The following is a 25,289-nucleotide window of genomic DNA, read 5'->3' on the forward strand; positions in this document are numbered from 1 at the left end:
TCTGTAGGATCTAATCGGTCTGGTGGAGGTAATTGGCAGCAGGCGGTCTCTCAAGTACTGCTTCTCTGCTTCATGAGATGATGGCTGGGGTGGAGACAGTTGGCAGAGAGGACAAGCCGACCGCTCAGGGATCAGGAGAGAATGATGGAATACCGGGTGCACTCGCATCGAGCAAGGCAGGGTCAAGTGATAGGCCACCAGGTTGATGAGGGTCTCCACCAGGAACGGCCCAAGATACTGGTGGTCCAACTTCTTAGCTGGCTGGTGGGATGGAAGATGCCGCGTAGAAAGCCATACGCGATCCCCCACAGCCAACTCCGGCACCACACGCAGAGATCTATCCCCCACCCTCTTGTAGTCCTCCTTAGCTTGCTTCAGATAGCGGCGCACCACTTGGTGGACTACCTGGAGCTCCGAGAGGAAGTCATGTGCTGCAGGGACCGGGGAGTCGACTGGGGTAAGAGGGAAAAAGCGAGGGTGATACCTGACATTAGGCATGAAGGTACTCATCGTGTGGAGGTATACTGTGAGTTGTTAAATGCAAACTCCGCCACAGCCAGGTATTCCGCCCAGTTGTTCTGCTGTTGATTCACAAAGCAGTGCAGGTACTGCTCCAAGATCCCAATCACCTTCTCTGTTCCCCCATCAGTTTCAGGATGGTGCGCTGAGGACAAACAAACCTGGACGTCCAGAGCCTCCATCAGCCCTTGAACATGCAGGCGGTGGCACGGGCTGTCGGCAATCTCCGATTTGGGATGAAATGTACCATCTTTGTGAGCATGTCCACCACCACGAGGACCATGGTAAACCCTGAAGACGGAGGCAGTTCCGTCAAAGTCCATGGACATGGCTCCCCAGGGTCTGTCCGGGGTCAGCAATGACTGAAGCAGGCCTGGAAGAGCTCCTGTTGCTGACTTGGCCTGCCGACACTGCACACAAGAGGTTACGTACATCTGTATGTCATGTCGCAAGCGGGACCACCAGAAAGTACGGGAGACCAGGTTCAAAGTCTTGAAAAGACCAAAATGTCCCGCCGCCAGATTGTCATGACACTGGGAGAGAATAAGTCCCTGGAGGGGCCCCACGGGCACATAGAGCCGGTCCCAATGACCAAGAGGTCATTGCCAAAGTTATAGGGGGAGGCCGACCCTACCTCTGCCCTCCGTTGCTCCACCCACTAGTTGCACTGCTGTGCATCCCATATCTGAGACCATAAGTTTACGGTCTCGTGAACTGCAGCGAAGGATTCGATGGGCCAAACTGTCTGGGGTGGAAGCGAGTCTGCAGTGTCAGAATACTCTGGTTTCCTGGACAGAGCATCCACCCTTTGGTTTTGTACACTTGGAATGTAGGTCACTCTGAAGTTGAACCAGGCAAAGTACAGAGACCACCGGATCTGGCACTGGTTCAACTTGCGCGCCGTTGTCAGGTACTCTAGATTCCTATGGTCCGTCTGGACCTTGACTTGATGCCTGCCCCCTCCAGGTGATGCCTCCAGGCCTCAAATGCCACCTTAATGGCCAGTAACTCCTTCTCCCAGATGGTGTAATTGCGCTTGGAAGGTTTGAGTTTCCGCGAGAAGAAAGTGCAAGGGAAAAGGGCACCGCCAGGGGCATGAGCCTGCAGTAATACCATGCCCACCATGATGTCAGACGCGTCCGCCTCCACCACAAATGGACAATGGGGATCAGGATGCTTCAGAATTGGCTCCTTCATGAAGGCATGCAATAGCAATAGCAGTTAGACTTATATACCACTTCATAGGGCTTTCAGCCCTCTCTAAGCGGTTTACAGAGTCAGCATATTGCCCCCAACAACAATCCGGGTCCTCATTTTACCCACCTCGGAAGGATGGAAGGCTGAGTCAACCCTGAGCCGGTGAGATTTGAACAGCTGAACTGCAGAACTGCAGTCAGCTGAAGTAGCCTGCAGTGCTGCATTTAACCACTGCGCCACCTGGGCTCTTCAAGGCCTCGAACACATGTTGTTCCATGCGCCCCAGCGAAACGGCACTTTCTTCTGCAGGAGCCGAGTGAGGGGCGCAGTTAGGAAAGTGAAGCTGGGGATGAAGGTCCAGTAGTAGTTGGCAAACCCGAGGAGTCACTGGACATCAATGTTCCCTCTAATTTTTTTTCAGTGTGTGCGGAAAAGTATAGTGTTTGAGCAGCACATTTTCATGCCTGAGCACCTGAATTTTTTTTAGCCATAATTGCCATCAGAGCAGATGTTGGGAGGGGGGCAAGGAGGAAAAGGGTCCCCTCCCTCTCCCTCAGACCCGCAGGAAGGGAGGGAGGGGAGGGAGGGGAGGGAAAGGAAATGGGAAACAAGAAAAGGAAAGGAAAAAGGAAAGGAAATAGAAAAGAAGGAAAGGAAAAAGGAAAGGAAATGGGAAAGAAGAAAGGAAAGGAAAAGAGAAAGGAAATGGGAAAGAAGAAAGGAAAGGAAAAGAGAAAGGAAAGGAAAAGAGAAAGGAAATAGAAAAGAAGGAAAGGAAAAAGGAAAGGAAATGGGAAAGAAGAAAGGAAAGGAAAAGAGAAAGGAAAGGAAAAAGGAAAGGAAATGGAAAAGAAGGAAAGGAAAAGGAAAAGAAGGAAAGGAGAAATGAAAGGGAAAGAGAAAGGAAATGGAAAAGAAGGAAAGGAAAAGGAAAGGAAAAGAGAAAGGAAAGGAGAAAGAAAAGGAAAGGAGAAAGAAAAGGAAAGGAGAAAGAAAAGGAAAGGAGAAAGAAAAGGAAAGGAGAAAGAAAAGGAAAGGAGAAAGAAAAGAAATGGAAAAGAAGGAAAGGAAAAGAAGGAAAGGAAAAGAGAAAGGAAAGGAAAAAGGAAAGGAAAGGAAAGGAAAGGAGAAAGAAAAGGAAATGGAAAAGAAGGAAAGGCAAAGAGAAAGGAAAAAGAAAGGAAGTTAGAAGGACAGAAAGGAAAAGGAAAGAGTGAAAAGGATTGGTACTGCTCAAAAATCAAGTCTCAAGATCCCGTGGGCCCCTTTGGCTCAGGCGCGCCAAATCCCAGCTGCTTCCCTCTCTCCCCAAAGTGAAGGGATCGCAGAAAAAAGGCTGAGCCCAGGACGGGGCTTCAGATGAGGCAATGCCTGAGAAACCCCGGACATGCAGAGAAATGCAGGCTACAACCAGAGAATCCCATTTTCCCAGGAACTGATGAAGCCCCAGAGGACCAATGGGAATTCTCCCTTCTGCAGCGTCATCTATCTCCAGGCAGAGTCTTCCTTGATTTCACCAATCACCAGATGGAGGAGAGATTTCGGTGCAGAGAGAGAAGGGAGGGAGGGGAGATATTTTTAGTCACATTTAAAGACATTAAAAAACACTGTGCTGCAGTTTGAAACTTGTGCACGGTGTTTTTTGTTACCTGCACGGTCACGCATGCGCGCAGCTTAGAGGGAACGCTGCTGGACATCCTTCACTCACCAAGGAGGTTGCCAACTGCACAACACCTCTACCTTGCCCGGCTCCATCACAATTCCTTCAGGGGAGATACGGTGCCCCAGGAACTCGATGGTAGTCTGCCAAAACTGATACTTCTCCAGCTTTGCGAACAAACGATGCTCCCGAAGTTGTTGCAGAACCAGGCATAGGTGCTGATGATCCTTCCAAGAAGTCGAGTAAATCAAAATGTCATCCAGGTAAATGACAACAAACTGATCCAAGAGGTCCCGGAAGATATCGTTCATAAAGTGCTGGAAAACTGCCGGGGTGTTGGTCAATCTGAACAGCATGACCAAGTTATAAGTGCCACGCAAGTCCAGTTTCGTGAACACCGTCGCCTCCCAGAGCCGCTCCAACAACTCAGGAATCAGGGGGCAGAGGGTAACGGTTGTGCACCATGATGGCATTCAAACAACGATAATCGCAACAGAGTCTCAGATCCCTGGTCTTCTTTTTGATGAACAAAACCAGGGCAGACAGTGGTGAAGACGAGGGCCAGATAAAACCCCGGCGAGGTTCTTGTCCAGAAAGTCCCACAATGCGGCCCACTCCGACTCAGACATGGAGTACAGGTGACCCATAGGGAGCTTCGCATCTGATACCAAGTCAATGGGGCAGTCATAAGGCGGGTGTGGCGGCATTTGGTCCGCCTCCTGCTCGCTGAAGACGTCCGCAAACTCTACCAAGTCCGGCGGCAAGGACACCCTGGGCGAACTGAGCACCTGGCCTGCACAGACGTGGCGGGTGTGGTTGACACATTGCAGGGACGGGAATGTCACCAGGTTCTGGGACCAATAAATCTGAGGGTCGTGCGCCCGCAGCCAAGCCAAGCCCAGGACCACGGGAAAATGCAGGCCCGAAGCAATGTAAAATTGGATGGCCTCTTTGTGATCCCCGAGGACCAGGTGCAAGGGCTGCATGGTGGCCTTCATAGGCCCAGACAGGAGCACCCGGCCATCAATGGTCTCAACCAGCATCGGTGGATCCACCGGACACAGAGAGATGGCATACTTGGTTGCAAACACCTCATCCATGAAATTCGTGGTAGCCCCGGAATCAACCAGGGCATGGGCTGGAATCCCCGGAGGACTACCAGAGAGGAGACTGTGTTCTGCCAAGATCATGTGCCGAGGAAGGCCGTCAATCTCTGTTTCAAGTGTGCGCCCGACCTAAGGTCTCCCTCAGATCGGACTCCGCCTGTTTCCCAACAAGTTGTTCTGGAGCTGAGGGGTAGGCCCCAGACCTCGCAGCCCCCCTACTCTTCTTGGGGAAAGCTGTGGCCAGGTGTCCAAGATCCCCGCAATAGAAGTACAACCCACCTGCATGCTGTCTGTCCATCTCCGTTTGCAACAAGCAGGGTTTGGCGGCGCCCAACTCCATGGGCTCCTCCTATGGAACTAGGGTCTCCTGCAGGATCGGCACCACTCTGGTCTCCTGGGATGCACGGCGAGGCCCTCGCCTCTGCAACTGGGCGTCTATCCGGAGGCACCAATGGATCAGCGTGTCGAACATCAGTGGCCTGTCCACCCACACCAGCTCATTCTGCAGGTCGTCCAACAGCCCATCTTGAAAAGTGTCCATGAGGGCTGCCTCATTCCAGGCCGAATCTTGGCTAAGGAGCCGAAATTCGCTGACATAATCATGCAAGGAGCCCCAACTCTGCTGCAGCATCTTGAGCAGTCTGGTGGCTGTTTCCTCCTTAATGGGGTCATCATACATGAGGCTGAGGTGCTTGCAAAACCCCCTGAAATCATCCAGCAAAGGGCTAGCCTGGGACCAAAAAGGAGTAGCCCAACGAGTTGCAGCGCCTGAGAGCAAGCTGATAATGAATCCCACCTTAGCGGTCAGTGGGAAAGTCCTCCACTCTCAGACTGATAAAAAGCTAGCATTGCCCCAAGAAAGCTGGAAACATGGCTTGGGTGCCATCAAACTTGTCAAGCACGGCAACCGGACATTTCCTCCGAAGCTGGGGGGGAATAACAGGCCCTTGAAGCTGAGCTATCTGCCCAGCCGGCAAAGCCAGCTGCTGTGGTAATTGAGCGTTCTCAGCACAGAGCTGCTCCATGGTGCTCAATGTAGCTTTTGTTTGTATGGGGCAAGACACAAACTGTTCTGACCCCCCCTCTGACCTGCAGATCACCCAGACACAGGCTTAGCTGTTTGCCACTCTTTAATCACGGCTTTATCAACTCCTTTGGCTGAAGGCCCAGACATGACTCACATGTAAGACTAGTTGAAAATCCAACAGGCACAGATATACGACAGACAGAGTATTCCAATACTGTTTCAAACGGTTGTGTCTTGCAAATGACCCCTCCCCACTTCTTTACTTATATACTATCTTGGGAGGGGCCAAGCCACAACCACCTGGGCTTAATTATCATCTCTGAGTCTGCCTCCGCAGCTGCTGCTTCTGCTTCTCTGCCCTTCTTTGTCTGGCGTCAGGAACAAACTGCCTTGAATCCTCCTCCCCACTGCTCCATGCCTCAGGCGCCTCCTGGTGGCCAACTAGCCTCTCTGGTCCCTGCTCTGAGTCTGAACCCTATCCAGGGTCCTCCACATCTTCCCTGGCAGACTCATATGGTTCCTCGCTATCCAAGTCCAACAGCAGCTCAACTGGATCCTGCTGGGCCACAATACTGTATAACAATTTCGTCCTTCACTGAGTGCCATGATGTTTTCACCCATTCACAAACTTGAGTAATAGTAGTCTTCCTCATTTGTCCAGTAGGCATCATGATTACTAGCAGCCATTCATTTGTTCCACTCTTCTCGCATGTAGACTTTGAATGGCTTGTTGATGGAAACGTCAAGAGGTTGCAAATGGCTGGTAAGGCCTCAGGAATTACAGTTAGATGAGCGTTCACTTCTTTGAATCTTTTCTTTGTGGTTTTGTTAATATGTGCTCTAAATTGGTGGAACACTAATAAAGCAGGTTTTTTCAGAAGCCTTCCAGGACATTTGGATCATACTCTCATTCAATTTTCATTCACCCTTCCTTTCTCATGGATATGCACAACAACACCTCTAGGAATCACTTCTTTTGAAGTGGTTTTCCTTTTGAATATTAACATTGGTGGCAATTTGGTGCCATCTGCACAGCAGGACAACGCAACCGTGTAATGTGTTTTCTTATGTCCTGAGGTTTTCACGGTTATGCTTTTGGCACTTTTCACATCAACAATTCTTATTAGATGGTACATCAAAGGTTAGCAAAACTTCATCCATATTCCCAATCTGGCCAATTTCAAAATTATTTTTCTTCCTGGAGTCTATCACAAATGCATGAAAAGACAGAATCTTAAGATTCATACTCTTTTGGCACTTTTTGCACAATTCTAGTTTTGCTGTGCATAGCAAGACCATATTGCCTCATCAATCTGCAGCGCTATGATGGTGATCCAGTAAAATCCTGAATGCCTTTCTGTACAGCAAAAAGTTTGGCTTCATATATCACCATTTTTGTGGAAACTGCAAAGCCATTATTCTGATGACATGTGATCCAGTCTTTCATGTCCACCTCTAACTGTGGCCACTTTGCAGGAAGCCCACAAAAGTTGTGCTTGCTTTTATCCTTTACTTTTTGCTGCTGATCCACCTGTTTCCTCTACTCTCTTATCATTTTTTCAGTTGGAGGTGGTCCAAAATGTTTCTCCACTGCTGTTTCCATGTTCTTCAGCATATTTCATGACTTTCAGTTTAAAAGAAATTTCATATGCTTGCCTTTTTTGCTTTGACATTCTTGTACTGGTATGTAGCGTCAGGAGGAACCACAACATTTTCCTGCAAGAAAGAACAGCAATGTGGCCTTTATAACAATACAGAGCACTGTAACTGAAACCATGTTCATACATTCAAGATACCGATATACCGTATACAGTACATGCCACACTAGCTCATTACACCCCCACCCTAAACTGTGGTAACATTAGCAAGCTGAGAACATTTAGGACATTGGTGATTCTTTTCCTCCAGGAAAAAAAAAATCTAGCCATGTTATCTTTACAAAGACAAACAGGCACTAACACTAACACTAACCCTCTTGCTAAGCGTGCCCCAATGACATGACCCTAATCCTAATCCTTGCTCGCCCTCTCTGGTGCTGGAAGACAAGCCATACCTCTCTCTGTGTCTCTGGCTCACAGTCCATGCAGTCCAGGAGATGCGGCAGGCCTGGCAGTGCAACAGGATGGCAGGTGGTGATGGGGCAGCAGACCCAGCGTCGATGTGATGGGCGATAGGTTCAGCAGCTGTGCAGCAGTGGTGGGGCGATGGGGCGGCGGTGGGGCAGCAGGCCAGTGGCGATGTGACAGCAGGATGGCAGACTCAGTAGTAGGGTAGCAGGCCCAGTGGCGGAGCGGCAGATAGTGGCGATATGGCAGGCTCAGCGGCGGTGCAGCAGGTGATGGCGATGGGGCAGCAGGCCCAGTGGTGGTGTGATGCGGTGGCAGTCTATTCTCCTCAATTTAACAAATGGTTTGAATCCCACCTCACCGATTGCCATTTGGATCAGCCTCCAAGAATATCAACAATTAGCTGCTTATTGCAGTTGCCGCCACCGTACCAACTCCCTCCCCCCAGGTATGGCTGATGGATAAGATGCACCCAAATTTTCACCCTCTTTAGGGGGAAAGAAGTGTGTCTTATACTCTGAAAAGTATGTGTATATAAAAAAAGAAAAGGAAATGATTCAGTCCATGCTTATCCAGGCTAGAGTGTCCTAGCCTTTTATGAAAGGATTTACACTAGCAAGTTAAAAAAAAGTATTATCCAGAGAAGGAAAAAATGAGCAGTTAACCTAAAACTTTACTGAAAAAAGACCAAATCTCCAAACATAAGGACGATAGAGTAGATATTGTATGAGATCAAACTGCTATCCCCATGTGAAATTTAAACTTGCCTTCTGAATTGAACTGAACTTGCCTTTAGACATTGTGGGTGATCCATCACTGGAGATTTTTAAGAACAGACTGGACAGCCTCTTTCCTGAAATTACAGGTAGTCCTCGATTTACAACAGTTTGCTTAGTGACCATTCAAAGTTACAACAGCACTGAAAAAAGTGATTTATAACCATTTTTCACACTTATGACTATCACAGCATCCCCATGGTCATGTGTTTTACATTTGGATGTTTGGCAAGTAGTTCATATTTATGACGGTTGAAGTATACCGGGGTCATATGATCACTTTGAGACCTTCTGACAAGCAAAGACAATGGGGAAGCCATGTTCACTTAACTGTGTTACTAATTGAACAGCTACAGTGATTCGTTTAACAAATGTGGCAAGAAAAGTTATAAATGGGGCAAATTCACTTAACAAATTTCTCATTTAGCATCATAAATTTTGGGGTCAATTGTGGTCATAAATTGAGGATTACCTATATATAGGACATTCAAGAGGTTGAACTAGAAGACCTCCAAGATCCTTTCAAACTTTATTTTGATTGGTTTAAATGTTAAAATATGTTTATTTACCTGTTCAACTTTTTAGAAAACAATATAATTTGTTCTATTGCTCAAAGAGTTATTCTAGATTCAAACTCTCCAAGAGATAAAGTGAAAAAAAATGACTTTAGGTGAAAGATTAGTTCATTAATTCATGCATTGCTTCTGGTGTGACATATTTGCCAATGCTTTATTTAAATTAAATATGTATATCAGTGATTGCATAACCTCTGTATATGTCATTCACTAAATAATGGCTCAGAAGAATGAACTATTTCTAATGAGCTAAGTGACACAATAGAGGTGGCAAAATAGAATTAATTAAGTTCTTTAGGATTTTTGCTAGATTTCTGTTCAGTGGAGAAATGAGCAAAATATTAAAACAGAAGTATATTCTAATTTAAAGGGACATGCCAGTTCAGAGAGATCACCATCTCCAGGAATTGGTCTTATCTTTGAATGGATTGCCTGGATGAAGACAGTGTCATGGATTAATGGATGAAGTGTTGGTTCAGAGTTCCACTGGAGTTCTGGAGTTCTGTGGCTACAGACAAAATCTGAGATTAAATGGTTTAGGAGATGCAGTTCTAACTGACTGAGGGGAATACAGCAGTCTTTGGACAAAGGATTCAATCTTTCAGCCATGCTGGGTTGAAACTCAGCTACAACATTAGTATCTAGAAGAGAGAGGAATCTTTCAAAAGCTGTCATATCATATCAAGATGAAAACTCCTGTGTCTGCCACCTTTAAAGCTTCTTGCCGGATAGAGGCTCATAAATTATTATTTAACATTTACCAATGGAAAATGCACTGTTTATACCCATAAGAGTTGGGGGTGAGTTTGTTCCTAATGCTGGCACTCAGGAAATTAGGTTGAAGGCTGAAAGCCTATAATAGTTGAACAAGGTTTCCTAAAAGGTGGGGAGACAACTCTGAAGGATTTTGAAAACAAGTAAATATAAATTAAAAATCAGAAAGTAAAATAAAGAATTCCAATAAAGTGGGACAATCAGTTCAAGAAAAAAAAAGTGTTATTGCTTTGGCAGTGAAAAAAAATCTTGAAGAGCATTACTCCCTAGGTTCAACTGAGAAACATTGTAGAGATAGTAAGACCCAGGCAAGACACAGATAAACCTGACACAACCATTTTATTAACTAATTTGACTATTTATAAAGTTCTTGCTCACCTCATTTTATGATAGTTAAAGAAAACTATTTTTTGATGACTGCAGAGCAAAAAAGACAAGAGCAACTCAAATTTACATAATTCAAATGAATAGTTCCAACCAACAATTCCTATCAATTCCAGAGCTCTAGTGGGAAAAGAACCATTCATATATATTGTAGGACCACTTACTAAAGTACTTAAATAAAAAAAAGTGGGCATGCTTCCTTATGGAGACCTCCTAATTTATGTAAGAATCCCACAGAATATGTAACAAATTTGAAGTGTGCCACAAACATGAAACAACTGGAATACTAACAAAAGCCTTTCAGGAAGTTCAGAATCAAACAAACTAAAATAGGCATAAAAATTCCATGAAAAAGTATTGAAAAGGTTTGTTTCTAAGGCCTGAGTTATACACAACATGGTGCAATTATTTTTTAAATAGCCTCTTACCTTTTCTGTGAAAGGTTACTATTTCATCTTTAGATCACTTGCTCTATTAAGATATTTTTGACAAGAACAAACAATCGTTTCAGAAATATTTGCCCAATTGTATATGTGATTGACCTACACATTAGTATGTTGTATATATTTTTCAGCATTCACACATATGGTACATTTTATGTCTTGGAATACGACTTTACATAAATTCTACATTGCATTTTTCTAGCATCCCAAGAAACTATAATAAACAATAAAAAAATCTTCTCTTTCAATCAATACAATCCCTTAAGAGGCCATGCTTCAGGACATTCACATAAAATATTAGCTTTATATATTGGCAGGAGATAAACTGAAGTAGCAAGGCATTCAGTCAATTTTCAATTATTTTTGACATCTCTATATGATAGGATGCACATTAACAATCAACAGTGTAAGGATATAGAGGCCAGAAACATCCAAAGATGCAAATGAATTTTCTTAATTGTAATATACAAATGACTATTTTGTCCTTGTGCAACGAAGTGTAACGTTCATGAAAATGCACTTTATGGTGTGCATAATTTGGACTAATTATTTATGAGAAAGTTTTTGTGAAAATATTATTAAAGTCACATAAGATTGGACTCCAACCCAATTTTATTTGCGTACTCAGAATGAAAGAATGTGTTTTTAAAACAGCTTATTCCATTGGTTTCATGATCGGTCTTAATTTGGCTCTAACTCTAACATTTATTAAGCATAATGGAATATAATCTCTATTATAAATTATATATTTCTTTTACCAGTTACGTGCATTACATTCAGTTTTCCTGTAATTGAAAATAACTTTTCCCAGCGGATCCCAGAGGTGGGTGATCCCTTTTTCTTTTCTGTAGCCACCATCTCCACCCCTAAACTTACTCAAGAAAACAGGCAAGAGGCAGCTTTATGTAAATGTACATCCAATCTTCAAGACCATTCAGCACACATCCTGTATCCATTAATTCAGAGGCAAGAGCACGAAAACTTGAATTTAAATTCTTTTTCTATACTAACTTTTATTAAAAATCAAAATTGCAATAATGAAACTCAAATTGCAAAACAATATAAAGAAAAATATAGGAAAAGAAAAAATATGACTATCATAAAGAAAATGAAAAGAAATACATAAATAAGTGACTTCCCCTTTTATCACAAGCTTAAACAATTTTAGTAACTTTTCATCTCCTGTTAAGAAAAACAAATGATCATTTTCCCCATATCCCATCTCTTAATCTATAAACAAATCTTTAAAACCTCATCATTTCGGTTCTAATGTCAACAAAGATTCATTAAAGATTACTAGAGATAACAATGTATATTTTAACTTTGATCAAGTAAACCAACTTCATATTCTTTCCTTCCATTTTTATAAATATGGATCTAGAGGTTAATAATTTCCTAGAACATGATTTCTTTTTTTTTCTTGGTCCCTTCTGAGAAAATTCTTCAAATCTTTAATAAGCCTCTTTTGTAAATCCAATATATCAAAATTATCTAGGTCACTGGTTTGTTATTTTGGTTTGTTATATATCCTTTTAATTATTAAGACATCAGTTGGTTTTTCTTTTTCTTTTTGTGTATGTTTTATTTGTAGTTTTTTTCTTTAACAACCAACATATTTTGTAATGACTGGGTCAATACATTTTTTTACACAGTGCTAAGAATAATAACACAATTACATATACATAGTTTTTATCTTCCAACTTCTAACCTTAATATGCTCATTATAATTATATTATTTTATGTATGTGTATAATTACTATTCCCAATTTGTACTTTCCCCAATCCACTTGTTGGGGTTCTTCCATATTCACCTCTTTATCTTTAAACAGTACTATTTTCTGTTTATGATTCTTTATCATTTTTCCAAAAATATATTTAAACCTCAATTACATTTCTTCATACAATGTATTTGTTGACCCCTGTTAAATCACTAATATTTTAAATATTACTCAGATTTCCACAATATTTCTAATATCTCAGCTTTCTATAAACACCTATAAAACCAATTGTTAATCAAAGTTAAACTCCCGAGAGTATATCTCTAAGTCCCCTAAATTTGTAGTCCTTAAAAGATATAAATTCCAGTATATTTTTTGCACACTGTTAATCATAATAATGCATTTCAATATAGCTAATCATAGTCTTCCACCTTCTAACCTTAGTATATTTGTGGTTATAATAAATTCTATTATATATCTGTATATGCTACTATTTTCCCAATTTATACTTTCTATTTATTTTTAATACATTATTATAATACAATATTATAAAATATTATATATCTATCCGTCATGTTGCAGCCTTTTTAGAATTTCATCATTTATTGACTTTTTGGTGATTCTTTTATATTTCTCTCTTCGGATCCTATATTTCTTTCTAACATTTTTACACAGTCTGAATGTTCCCATCATTTGGATGGCCATCCATAACCCTTTCATTATTTTGGGGGAGCCTTCCTTTTTTCCCTCTGTTCTATTGTAGCTCTTAAGGAATTATATATTTGATTCTTAGTCTTCATTGCTACTGTCTTTTCAATTGTTTGTTTTCTTGTAATTTGTTCTGATTTGTCTCATCTACAACTCCTAATTTCTCATCTATCTCTGAATATTATGTTAATCTTTTCCCACCATTTGTTGAGGGTCTTCTACACTCACATCTTTATCTTTGAACAATCCCATCATCTCCTTATGATTCTTTGTCACATTTTCATAAAAACTTTTAACCATCACTAACATTTCTTCATATAATTTCATTGTCTCCTGCTGAGCCATTTTGTACCAAATTAATATATTTGAATTTGAATTTGAATTTACTTTATTTGTATGCCGCCCTTTTCCCTGAGGGGACTCAGGGTGGCTCACAATTCAAGGGAGGGGGGAAAAACAAACAAAGTTACAGAACATAAAGAACATACACAGCTAAAAAACACAACAATCATACCATTCAGAGTGGGGCTGTAAGTCTTTAGCCCCAGGCCTGTCGGAACAGCCAGGTTTTAAGGGCTATGCAGAAGGCCTGGAGGGTGGTGAGGGTACGAATCTCCACGGGGAGTTCGTTCCACAGGGTCGGAGCAGCCACAGAGAAGGCCCTCCTCCGGGTAGTCGCCAGTCGACACTGGGCGGCTGATGGAATTCGGAGGAGGCCTAGTCTGTGGGATCTTATTGGTCTAGTGGAGGTAATTGGCAGCAGGCGGTCTCTCAAGTACCCAGATCCAATACCATGAAGGGCTTTGTAGGTGACAACTAGCACCTTGAAGCGAATCCGGAGGTCAACAGGCAGCCAGTGCAGCTCGCGGAGGATAGGTGTTATGTTGGTGAAATGAGGCGCACCCACGATCGCTCGCGCGGCTGCATTCTGGACTAGCTGAAGTCGCCGAATACTCTTCAAGGGCAGCCCCATGTAGAGCACGTTGCAGTACTCCAGCCTAGAGGTCACAAGGGCACGAGTGACTGTTGTGAGAGCCTCCCGGTTCAGGTAGGGACGCAACTGGTGCACCAGGCGAACCTGGGCAAATGCCCCCCTGGTCACAGCTGACAAGTGGTGTTCAAGAGTCAGCTGTGGGTCCAGGAGGACTCCCAAATTGCGAACCCTGTCTGTGGGGCGTACTGTTTGACCCCCCAGCCTGAGAGATGGAACACTTGGCCAATTAGTAGGAGGGAAACACACCAGCCACTCGGTCTTATCTGGATTGAGTACAAGCTTCTTAAGCCCCATCCAGTCCCTAACAGCGTCGAGACACTGGCACATCACGTCCATCGCTTCATTGAATTGGCACGGGGCGGACAGATACAGCTGTGTATCGTCCGCATACTGGTGGTATTTTATCCCGTGCCGTCGAATGATCTCACCCAGCGGTTTCATGTAGATATTAAAGAGGAGGGGGGACAGGACCGAACCCTGCGGCACCCCACACGTTAGGGGCCTAGGGGTCAATCTCTGCCCTCCGACCAACACCGACTGCGACCTGTCCGAGAGGTAAGAGGAGAACCACCGTAAAACAGTGCCTCCCACCCCCACCTCCCGCAGTCATCGCAGAAGGATACCATGGCCGATGGTATCGAAAGCTGCAGAGAGGTCAAGGAGTACTAGGATGGAGGCATGACCTCCATCCCTGGCTCTCCAGAGATCATCGATCAACGCGACCAAAGCGGTTTCCGTGCTGTAGCCAGGCCTGAAGCCAGACTGGAAGGGATCTAGATAACTGGTTTCCTCCAAGGACCGCTGGAGCTGAAAGGTGACCACCTTCTCAACAACCTTCCCCACAAAGGGGAGGTTGGAGACTGGACGATAGTTGTTTAGGACGGCTGGATCCAAAGATGGTTTCTTCAGGAGGGGTCTCACCACCGCCGCCTTTAATGCGGGGGGAAAGGCCCCCTCCCGAAGGGAGGCGGCAACAACCGCCTGGATCCAGCCCCGTGTCACTCCCTGCTGTTAACAACCAGCCAGGAGGGGCACGGGTCCAGTACACATGTGGAGGCACTTACAGCTCTCATATTAAAAATTACTCAATATATCTCTAATATTCCAGTATCCCAATATTTAAAAACTACAAAAAAGTCAATTATTAATAAAATTTAGTCAATTCCAGAATTATTCCTTCAAGTCCCCTAGTTTTCTAGAAAAGCTATACATCAGTTCCCAAATCTTTTCAGTCCACCGCCCCTTTGGTGCTACAAACTGATCCTTAGTGCCCCCCACCCAGTGGTGGAATTCAATTTTTTTTACTACCAGTTCTGTGGGAATGGCTTGGTGGGCGTGGCCATGTGACTGGGCAGTTTGCACAATGGAAGGAAGATAGTAACAGTAAAATTCAAAACTGTAACAATTAATTGCACATTTATTCAAAATCCAATTTAAAAACCTTTTTAATTAATGTTAATTCAACAAAATTGTTGAACATGATCCAGCGATACCAGGTTTTCAAAGTCTGATAGTCATTTATCAAGAACCTTAGTAATTAGTAACTTAGGAAATTCAGTAAAATTTAGTAACTACTTCACTGTTCAGTAAATTCTTAATGTGATGGATCGGCTTGATGAAGTGATACCAGTTTCCCAATGTCTGGTTTTAAGTCACTTAGCAGGAGTCTTAAATCACCACATTCAGTAATCTGGAGATGATTTCTTTGCTTGGAGAGAAGTTGGATGACCACACTGAAGCCACGGTCCACCAAATATGATGTTGGAAATGCAACAAGGAGCTTCTTAACCACTGTCCATAGTGCAGGATAGCGATCAGAAATTTCTTTCCGTAACCAAAACTCTTGGTACAATTTCTTAAACTTTGGCTTCAGCTTAATGTCATTTTGCAGCTCTATGAGTTGTTCCTCCACTACCCCATCTTCCTTAGAATCTGAAAATAGATTTATCACCCAATCTGGAATTTCCATCAAAAAAAGATCCTGATATCACTCAGACATCTAAGTCTTAGAATGTCAGAGAAACAACTTTAGCTGGATACTCACATCCCTGCAATAACATCATTGTAATTTTCAGTTTCATTAATTTCCACAATATCAACACTAGCTTTGCTACTAACCCCTTCCAAACCATCTGCATAGTCTTTAAGATTTGGTGGTCTAAATATCAAAAATGGTTGATTCACAGCACACATCTAAGCAAAACTGAAGTACAATCTATTTTCCTTTTTTTAAAAAAAAACTCTCAATTTGTATTACTGTTTTCATCCAGTCCCCATCCAGAAATGGCAAGAAACTCTGGTGTCATTTTTTTTAAGCAACCATGGACAGATATTGCTCATACTAGGCTTAATATTATTGGCCAAGTTTCTTATTGGCCATGCTAACCAAGAGGTGCTCTGGTCATTGTTAACCCTGCTGCAAAATTTATGTGTGCATATATCCACACATACAAAGAGATACAATATAATCTTATCTCCTTCAGATTGCCAATTATTTTGCATGACACAGACATTCTGCCTTTAAATGCTTACATGGTTTCAATGGCTAAACTTCTGCTCGCTGAACCTACTATTCAAAACCAGTAATTCTGCAAGGAAAGAGGATGGGAATGGGGATAAAACTAAACACATATCCTAAAAGAAAATCCACCCGCGACAAAGTATTGAGTGGAACTTTTATAAGCTTTAGAATAAATGAAGGCCCTTGGAGGTCTTCTGGTCCAGCCCCTGCTCAAACAGGAGAACCTATACTAGAGGTCTTCAAACTTGGCAACTTTAAGACTTGTGGACTCCAACTCCCTGAATTCTCCAGACAGCTATGGACTTCAACTCCCAGCTATGCTGGCTGGAGAATTGTGGAAGTTGAAGTCCACAAGTCTTAAAGTTGCCAAGTTTGGGGACTCCTGATCTATACTATAGTAGTATATACATATAGTATACTATACCTATATCAAAGAAAACTCCAATGAGTTTAACAACACCCGTATTTCCAAGGCTAGAAACGGAAGATTGCAATGCGAGCTCCCTCCTGCTGGTAACCCAAACCTCCCTAACCAAAATCCACACCACCAAAAGAGAGCGACCGCACTTCTGCTCATCACCCCCTCCCCCCAGTTACTTTTACCCAGCAGCGTCTCCATGCAAAGGAAAAGGATGGCACGAAATATGTGACCATTTTTTAAACAAGTGGATAAGCTCAAGTAGAATTCGATTGGTGAGTTTCCCCCCCCCTAACAACACCATGCACGATCTCCCCACTCACCGACAGTTTAAAAAATATATCTTTTCACAAGCCAAGCCGGTCGGTTAAGACGCCAGCAGTGTTGGGGAGCAGGAGATTGAAGCGGCGCATGCCCATTTCCTGGGAGGAAGGCGGTGATTGGAGAGGAGGGTGGTGACATTGCTTAAGGGGAAACCCGCAGCTATTTCCAAGTTTGTTTGGGTAATTTGGTCCTTCTGTCCGCGCTAATGGACTTTAAACAGTCCATCTTCTGCTCAGCAAGTTTCCCCTTTCCATTTGAGAATTAGCTAAGGGGAAGCTACCTACCAGCCCTCTGCAGCCAACACAATACACGATATTTTTTCCTCACCTTCTTAGCGCCCCCTTTTGCCCCCCTTGCCTCTTAGCAAGGGGGGCAGCAAGATGACCCCCCTGTCATCCCACCGCCTCCCAGTGGTCGTGAACCACTGCTATACATTTATACTTTACAGTCTTTATAATTTCCAGTTTACTTTCCCAATTGTCCAAATTTAAAAGTCTTATTTGTCTTTTCTTCTCTCCCCCCCCCCCTTTCTATCACTTTTCTTCTTTTGCCTTGTAGAATGATCTATTAATTGATGTTAGTAAATCAAATCCAGCTTGGCCCATCAGGTTTCTTCAAATCTTTCAAATCCACCTTTCAATGAACAGTTTGAATAAAGTTTTAGTATTTATATTCAGTTTGCTTTAAAGATCGTCAAACAGCTCAGTAGATATTTCCAAGCATTCAAATTGCCTACTAAGATAAAGTCAAGGTCAGATAGCCTTCCAGGTGTTGTTTGTTTTCTCTCCTTTCATCACTTTAACTTAAATTTCCCACATTGCAATAATCTTCTTCCTCCAGTAGATGGTTCCCCTACTCCCAATTCCAGTGGTCAACAGAATGTAAAAAACAAAACAGCTGACTATCAACCATTGGGGGGGAGGGTGTTAAAGATAGAGTTTAGAAAAGTAATTTCTCCAAATAATCACTTTTCACAATGTTGTTCAACTTTTTCCAGGCTTTCTGTGTTTTAAAGTATTATTTAGATGTTTCTTTTGCATCTAAGTCTTTAGTCTTTAGTCTTTAATCCTTCTCCATAAATCCAATCACTGCTTTCTTAATGTTTGGAGATTGTTTTTTGGAATTTTTTACTTGGATTAAATCTTTAAGGTAAAAGATGAGGTTATCTCATCCAGTTTCACTGCTCTGTCCATGGACTGCTCCAGCACAAGAATTTAGTATCCCGGTTGTCCCAGCTTGTAACTGACCAAAATGGCCATCATCCTTGCTGCTGTTCAGGAGAGCTTTCTTCAGATCAACAAGGAAATTGTGATTTCCGTGTGATCGATGAAGCACCTCTCCTTTCTTCATCACCCCTCCAGGGTGGCTTGATCCCATAGGGTCTCCCAGCAAGCAGTTGCCAGCTGCATTTCACAGAGTCCAGCACAGCTCCGCTGTTCCCATTGCGACGTCAATTGGAAGTCCAGCTGGTTTCTCTTGTATGTCCAGTGTAGGATTTTTTCCCCATATTGTTCTTGTAGCATTTTTAAATCCACTTTCAGATCAGTCTCAATCTTGTTCAAAAATATTCTTCCATAAGCCAAGCATTAAAATAGTTTGCTTAAAGTCTTGTCCTTTAATTATAATCTTTAGTGCCTTCCATTTTCCTCTACACCTGGATATATAAGATGACAGTGATTCAATCTTATGCATGAAGAAATCAGCTAAGATTGGACCTAAAGAGATTCCCATAGCAAACCCGTCAATCTGTTGAATTTTTAATCCAAACACTCTGCTCAAAAGGTTATCTAAGGTGTTTCATTGACAGACAAGTAAAATAAGAAAACAAAGCCGGCACTTCCAACTGCTAGTAAAATGAAGGTATTTATAGAGCTGCCCCTGACGATTTGACGTTTAAACACCTTAATTGAAGCAACATTCAAAATGGTTGAGTTTAATATATTACATCAAACCCAGATGCTACCACTGCCACTAATTAAGGAAGCACCAAAACTCATTGTGTTTACCAATTTGTTTGTAATTACGGAGACAATTACATCAGCAGAAAGAGAGCTGGTATTCAGCCGGTCTTGACCAGTTCTCCCGAACTGGTAATAACAATTATGCGCAGTTCGACAAACCAGCAAATGCCACCACTGGCTCGCCCCTCCCCGCCCCTCACTCACTCCTTTTCGCGCCTTGCCTGCCTAGAGTCAAGCTCATGGCACAGCTGGTGTTCTCTGGTTCCCTCGTTTGCCTCAACTACACTGCCTAGCTGATCTCTGCCTTCTCTCCAGCTCCCTCCCCCATGGGCAAGCCATGCTTGTCTGCCTTCCCTGCTCCCTTCCACGTGGGTTCGCCATGTTTGCCTGCCATTCGCCATGCTGGCAGCTCCCTTTCTCATTTCACTATTGAATGCAGCACCCAGGATCCTCTTTAATGGGGAGGGGAAACAGAGCAGCCAGCATGAGGGGAAGGAATGACATATAGTTGGATGGATGGATGGATGGATGGATGGATGGATGGATGGATGGATGGATGGCGGGAGGGATGGATGGATGGATGGATGGATAAATGAAGGGAGGGAGGGAGGGAGGGAGGGAGAAAAGGGAGAGGAAGAAAGGACCACAAACCCTGGCACTAGACATGGCTTAAGAAAATGCTTTGAAACAGCACAGCAATCTAGGGCTGAAAGGGATCTCAGAGGTCATCTAGTCCAACCCTCCGTTCCAGAAGGAAACCTTATATTATCTGGATTATTTTGGTTCCTCTAACAGAGAGGAAAATTGCCAGAAGGAGGAAGGAGTTTACTAGGACAAGGCCGACAGGCAGAGGAAAGTGGAGATAGTCCTTGACTTATGATCACAATTGAGCCAAAAATTTTGGTTGCTAAGCAAGAGCATTGTTAAGTGAGTTTCACCACATTTTACTCAATCCATGACATCTCCTGGCTCTAACAATCATGCAGACTAGGGAATAAAATCTGAAGGTGTGTGTAATATTCTAATATACAGAAGTTACAGTTAAATGTGTGGCAGAAAATGGACTCTGGGTGTGTTTTTCCAAATGCAGCGAGGTTGAATGTGTGTGTGTGTGTGTGTGTGTGTGTGTGTGTGTGTGTGTGTGTACATACACATACAGTATATAGTAGATATTGTATCTTTTTGTGTGCCTATACACACTATTCTATGTAATATGTATATACACAAATGGCATATACATACATACATACATACATACATACATACATACATACACACACACACACATACACACACACACACAAAATTAAATAGCGTATTTTGGATGTTCACTAATAGTAAATAAATAGATAGGGAATTTGTTAAGGCCTGTGAGGCGAGGCAAGGCACCCCTTGATGTGAGTGACATCAAGTTGGCCCACCCAATCACGACCACCAAGCCATGCCCATCGAGTCACATGACCACCAAGCCACGCCCACCAAGCCACACCTACAGAACCAATAGTAAAAAATTTGAATCCCACCACTGAGCTGCAGAACTGATAGGTGTTTGGCTTTCAGAATAAAGGAGCATCCAAAATGAGTCCAGACAGTGTTGAGTATTCCAACAGCAGCAAATCATGGCCATAAAATGCCTTCTTTGGCCATTGTGAGACACTTACTATCTACAAACCACCAAGTGGATCCAAACTCTGTGTTTAAAATTTTCTTGCGCCATAGGAATTGTTTCCTGCGGTTTGCTGAAGTGGTTGCCATTAACCGTTAGCAGCCTCCCTTGTCCGTGCAGAAATGGCTTTAAGTCAATCTACGCCTTCTGTGGGTGCAAGGCTTGCCACTAGTTGCTTTCCTGCATCCATTATAGGCTTAATTAATGCTCTTTCTAGATCTTATATTTGAGGCTGATTTTAACCGTGTTATTGTAATGTAGATACTGATGAGTCAATACAAAATGCTTGCATCTACCTCTTTTTGTATCTTGGCTGCATTGTTTAAATTATTAAAAGGGACTAATTATTTTAACTTTCATTTTCATAATATATTCTTCACTAGGTGTTTTTTAAACAAATCTGAAAATTATAACTGGCTTAAAATGTATCAGTATGTCTTTTATTTGTTCATTTTCCATTTTCAAATTCAGTAAGAAGTTATATACCTTAATTAATTTTTCATCAAAGTTTATCAGTGTGTGATCAAAGGATACTTGTCCTTTATAGAAACCGTACTTTTTCATGTCTGAATCACATTTTGATTGCTACAATTAGGAAAAAAATTGGCCATGATATAGAACTAGAGAAATGGCAAAATGTATGGGAAAGGAATTATAAAATAACAATGGAGATTTCTCATAAAGAAAATCTATATAAAATGTTTAATAGATGGCATCTACCACATGCTAGATTAGCTAAAATATGTTAGCTAACATGTTTAAAAATATGTCTAATAAATGTTGGAAATGTAACTCAAAAATGGGCACATTTTATCATTTGTGGTGGACTTGTGTCAAAGCAAAAAAAAATTAAAAAACTTGATAAGAAAAGTATGTATTTAATATCACATGTCTTAACAGCAGCAAGGATTATTTTTGCACAATATTTAAAAAATGAATATATATCACGACGTGAAGAAATAGTCAAGAAGATACTAGATTGTGCAGAAATGAATACATTGACATTGAAAATTAAACAGAAAAAGGATGTAGGAGAATATTATCAAACATGGAATTTATTTTACCAATGGTTGGAAAAAGGGTGCAGATTAAGAATGTAATTTGGATTGTAACCAAATTATATACTCAGACAACATGATGTTTATTAAGTACTAAGAATTGTATTTAATATAAAATCATTAAAAGAAAATAAAGAAATGTATCAGCATGGATGGCTAATTGCAACTTTTGGGGATTCCATAGGAGTGCTGTGTTTAAATCAGTGGTGCGATTCAAATAATTTAACAATGGTTCTCTGCCCTAATGATTGGCTGGGTAGATGTGGCCGGGTGATCATGTGACTGGGTGGGCATGGCCAATTCGACATCACTCATCACACCCAGCTCCAGCTCCCAGCCACTCACCTTAAAGGCAAAGGTGGGATTCAGCTAGTTCAGACTGGTTCAGGCTAATCCCACCACTGGCTGGATCCAGCCCTGCCCATTTTTCGGCCCGTTTTGAAGCCCACAAGTCTTAAAGTTGCCAAGGATAGTTACCCCAAGATAGATAGCTAGTTGTTCTAATAGGTCAGTGTTTTTCAAATTTGGCAGCTTTAAAGATGTGTAGACTTCAACTTCAGAATGCTGTCCTGGCAATGTCTACACATTTTAGGATTGCACGTTTGAAAAACCTTGTCAAAATGGGCAAATTAAGATCCTTTTTAGGATCTGTATTTTGGTCTCCTTTTAAAAAAAATATATTACAGATTATCCTGAGCAGCATATCTATGAAGAAGATTCTAATAGAAATATGCTTGATGCATAAAAATAAAAAAAGGCACCTAAGGATCACTAATCTCCCCATCTTCATGGACCATAATTTATGAGAAGTTCACAATGATCTCAACAGAAGTTTTCCTCAGCTCTGCTTTGCTTGCATATGCAATAGCTATGTTCTGTCATTAAGCTATCATCATTCTAGCCCAAAAAATAGACACAAAGTTCTCTCAATCACAAGAATTGTTCTCCATTATCTTTATTTATAGTATGGGACCCTAAAAATAGATACAAAGTTCTCCCAATCATAAAACTGTCCTCCTCTGCCTTTATTTATATTCTGGAATAATCAGATAATGAGGAAAACTGAGCAGAGAGATACATGGGGAGACATTATTATTGATGTGATTTATCCTAGAACTGTTATAACTGGAAAAAGGGACTTTTACACTGATACTTCCTTCCCTATCCCACCCCATTACTTTTTTTGGGCGGGTCTCTTTGTTTTCCTCCATCCTTTCCTTGATTTCCTTCCAAAGAGTCTGCTTGTTGTCCAAATAAATGTGCTAGAGACAGATGTGTGTTTTAAAGCACAACTTGTTTTGCAAAGAGATGTACACTGGTATAAGGAAAAGGTCCAAGTTGGGTGGAAGGATTTTTGACCCTCTTTCAAGTTTATTTTCTCAGAATTGGTTCTAAAACTGGACATAAAGTTTATTAGTACTAAAATTGTAATTGGAGCAAAGAAGGAACCAAGGGGCTTTAGGAAGACAACATTATGGCAATTCAAATTTTGATGAAATTTCTTGTTCTCCTTATTTTCATATGTTGGCTTTAAATCAACCCAAAGGCATTACATTTATTCAACATAATCTATATATGTGGTATAGGAACTTTTTTTTTCACAAAACATTTTTTTTTGCTATAGTCCAGGTGTTACTATGCTTATACTATTTCATATAGTATATACTATACTATATAATATACTATTTCATATGCGTAATCATCCAAATTCAGAAGGGGGAATATGTTTTGGGGTGAAGACTCACTTTGTGTTTGCCAGCAAATGTTTAAAAGATTTGTGCAGCGGGGCAGGAAAAAGCACGATGGATGTGAGGTATTGAGAGGCCTGAAGTGTGAGCCCACAGAAGCTACGAATTCCTCTTCCCCTTTCAAATCCAGACTGTTGTACAGCTTCAAGAGAGGTAAATGAAGATTTGAAATCAATTTTTTTTTGGGGGGGGGGGGCTGTTTTGGGGCCATCTTCTGGGCCATTTTTAGTCATTTTCCAGCCTGTTTTTTGGACATTTTCTGGCACATTTTTTGGTCATTTTGGATTCCAAACAGCCCCAAAAATGGCATGAAAATGGCTGAAAAATGGTCCAAGAAACGGCCAAAAACGGCCCAAAAAGCAAGCAATCAAACCAGTGGTGGGATTAGACAGTTCACTGAACTGGGCAGTATTTTAACAACCAGTTCGTCCGAACTAGTCCAAACCGGCTGAAGCCCACTTTTGGTTTAAGTACCATATTTTTTGGAGTATAAAACGTGCCCTTTCCCTCAAAAAAAGAGGATGAAAATCTGGGTTTTATACACTGAATACAGCATTTTTGGTCTCCCAAAATACCACCCTGCACATCCCATTTTTCACCAAAACGGACATGCAGAGAGTTTGAGAGGCCTGCAAAGTGTTCCTGGGGACTGGGGAGAGCAAAAACAAGTGAAAACAGGCCTGTTTTTCACAAAAAATGGGTGGATTTGCCCTCCCCAGCTTCCGGGAGCACTTTGCAGGCCTCCCAAACTCTCTGCATGCCCTGTTTTTCACATAAAATGGGGCGTGCAGAGGGTTTGGGATGCCTGCAGAATGCTCCTGGGGGCCGGGGAGGGCAAAAACTTTTTTAAATTTACCTCTACAAAATCTTGGTGAGTCTTATACTCCAGTGCATCTTATAATCCAAAAAATATGGTAGCTATGTTGACAACCAATTTATTTTCGTCTCTGTAAAAGGCATAGGGAATGGCTTGACAGATAGGAAATGATGCTATCAAGGCAATGGTCAGAAAAGCAGAGCTTGAGCCTAGGCCAGGAGAATAACTTAAGAAAACAACTCAAGAGAAACATTCTTCATTTCACATAGAATTAAAGGGTGAGGGAGAAAGAAACATATTCAGACTTCAGCAAAATTCTGCTACTATATCCATGACAATAAAAGTTGTCCTGGTTTATATGGGATTATTTCTTAGTCTGGTTTATTTTATAAGGATTTAAGTTCATTTTAGCTGCCCACTCTGGTATATAAAGTCTTGTATGGTTTAGGTATTCATAAGACCTCCTTCCCATGTACAGACATTTTTAAATTTTGGAGTGAGACTCCAACCATGCAGTCTTTATGAAATAATAGACTCTAGTATGAACAGCAAATTATGATTTTTCTGATATGTAACATGCTAAATTGTCACTGAAGTAGAATCAGTCTCTCTTCTTTATTGGACTTTAAATCTTCTCTTTTTACCCAACTGTTTTAGCTAAAAGTTTGGGTTTCTTGTAAACTACCTAGAGCCATTAATGTGGACTGCATTTCAATCTATCAATTCTTCAATCATTCATTCTTATCTTAATCATAATGCTGAGTTTCAGTGGCATGGCAACAAAAACTGCTGTATGAAGTGTACACAGAAGAATAAATTAAGTATAAAT

General features: G+C 42.0%; 1 protein-coding gene and 1 long non-coding RNA gene across 2 annotated transcripts in view; both read right to left on the reverse strand.

The window, feature by feature from the left end:
- VPS41 (VPS41 subunit of HOPS complex) overlaps positions 1–25,289 on the reverse strand; it is a 250,144-nt gene that overhangs the window by 174,984 nt on the left and 49,871 nt on the right.
- LOC116520693 lies at positions 7,177–8,419 on the reverse strand. Its single transcript, XR_004256824.1, has 2 exons — positions 7,563–8,419; positions 7,177–7,225 (listed from the first exon to the last, which is right to left on the reverse strand). It is a non-coding gene; the product is annotated as an uncharacterized LOC116520693 (long non-coding RNA).

This window comes from Thamnophis elegans, chromosome Z (genome assembly GCF_009769535.1).
Source record: "Thamnophis elegans isolate rThaEle1 chromosome Z, rThaEle1.pri, whole genome shotgun sequence".
NCBI classification, from domain to species: domain Eukaryota; kingdom Metazoa; phylum Chordata; class Lepidosauria; order Squamata; family Colubridae; genus Thamnophis; species Thamnophis elegans.